This window comes from Oratosquilla oratoria, chromosome 13 (genome assembly GCF_046742065.1).
Source record: "Oratosquilla oratoria isolate Oo_2021 chromosome 13, ASM4674206v1, whole genome shotgun sequence".
Classification (NCBI taxonomy): Eukaryota; Metazoa; Arthropoda; class Malacostraca; order Stomatopoda; family Squillidae; genus Oratosquilla; species Oratosquilla oratoria.
The window spans coordinates 57,046,210-57,048,709 of record NC_134789.1 but is presented as its reverse complement, the minus strand read 5'-3'; positions in this window follow the sequence as shown (position 1 = coordinate 57,048,709).

Genomic DNA, 2,500 nt, shown 5'->3' with positions numbered 1-2,500 from the left:
ATCTAAAATCTACAACAACAAAAAATCTATTTAAATTAAATAAATCTGATTTAAATAAAAAAAAATAGACTTTTTATATTTTCTAAAAACACACACAAAAAAAAAGAAAAAAGAAATCGCCAACACTGGTGTCCACTAACCTCATACAATAATACCTGTTACGTCCGGCTAACATTGGCATTTCAAAGCATAACATTACCTTAGAAATAGTTACTTATTTCACTATAAAAATTTATATTAACTTATACTGCATTGAATAAGTCAATAGTTGATATATTTGTCCTATATACAATGTTAGGTTTCTAGTTATGATATATTTTTCCAATATAAAATGTTTTAGGTTACAAAAAAAAGCAATGGCCTCCACTAGAGGACCTAGGGATCTGGGTGCGCGCGTCATGTGTAATAGTAGTCCTTAATACATACATATATATATATATATATATATATATATATACATGTATTATATATATATATATATATATATATATGTATCTTATATTCATACACACATATACATATATCATTAAAAGTGATGGCTAGTTTTGCATTAATCATTTTCTTATAGGTATTTTCCTCTCCTTATTATGGATTTATGTTCCTTAAGAAAATTTATGACTTGGCTGTATGTAGTCATATTAGCTAATAGCTAATATGACTACATACAGCCAAGTCATAAATTTCCTTTCTAAGGAACATAAATCTATAATAAGGTATATGGAAAATACCCATAAGAAAATAATTAATGCAAAACTAGCCATCAATTTCTATGATATATGCATTAGAGAAAAATTCCTGCCCAAATACACTGATAATATATATATATATATATATATATATATATATATATATGTATATATATATGTATATATATATACATATATATATATATATAAATATATATGTATATATATATATATATATATAATGTCATTATGACATATGGAATTAAATTCTACTGAAAATCAAACCCTCGCCTAAGCGTCATATAATAAGCAAGCCCCTCAGGCGAGGGTTCGAATCCCAGTAGGAGAGTTTGTATATATATATATATATATATATATATATATATATGTATATATATATGTATATGTCTATATATATATACATATATATATATATATATATTATATATATATTGATAAGTATTTTAGACAAATTATTTTGGATGATGGAGAACATAAACACAGGGGACGGCTCGAACCCTAAACACTGTAAAGAACCCTAAACACTCTGAAGAAGTTCCACGCGAACGAAACGTTAGAGTGTTTAGGGGTCCGAGCCTTCCCCTGTGTTTATGTTCTCCATCATCCAAATAATATCTATATATATATATATATATATATATATATGAATATATATATATATGTATATGTCTATATATATATATATACATATATATACATATATATATATACATATATTTATATATTCTAATTTATAACCCACTTTCAGAGAAAAAAAAAATCTCAAAAGTGAAGAAATCCTTATATTTCGACCACTAACTGTGGTCCTCTTCAGAGGATATGTACAGAAGATGGTTAGAGCACATAGAATATATAAAGACATGTGATGATAAAAAAAGGGATGGAAAGAGGACTCAAGTGACATGCCCCTTGGGATGGGGAAGCTTGATTGATAGCTAGTAAGGTCAAGTCTTGCTACCAGTGGGAAGTAATTGGTTTACTGCTAATGTGATTATACAATATGGAGACAATTGACCTTTAGAGGTGTTGAAGTTAAGGTAGTGTTCAATTAATGGTGATTCAATTATTTTTCTTCTAAAATTGCAGTGTGATTTGTATATAATGGCTACATTGTCTATGCAATAGTCCTTCGTGCTGGTGTGAAGGACCAAGAATATTCTTCAGTTTTTCTTTACACCATCACGAAGAACCACATCGCATGGACTGGGACAATGCAGCCATTATTTATAAGTCACATTGCAATATCAACCGTTCTCGCTTAGGATATCTTTTACGATTGGGTTCGTAGCGATTCTCTTCCACCGCAACAACCATGAATTTATATCGATTCCTTGCATCTGTGACCGTTAAGGTAATTCAGCTGTTCTTCTTACGTCCCTATTGTCTCTCATTACCGAGACCTTTGTTTCTAAAAAGGACATAGATGATTAATTGCTTTCAGTATCGCTGCGCTTCGAGTCGTTACTCCAACTCTCGTGGTCGGGTACTTGAGGGTGTGTGTGCGTGTAAGGTTACAGCATTACCCACGGATCGGTCATACGAGCTCTGAGCTCTCTTCTGGGAAGGAAATAGCTGTCGATCACGAGTCCAGTACGTGATCCAAAGACCAAGGTGAATACCAAGGTGAATACACACTGACACAGACACACACACACACACACACACACACACACACACACACACACACACACACACACACACACACACACACACACACACACAAATATACATACATACATACATACATATATATACGTATATATATATATATATATACAAATATATATATATAT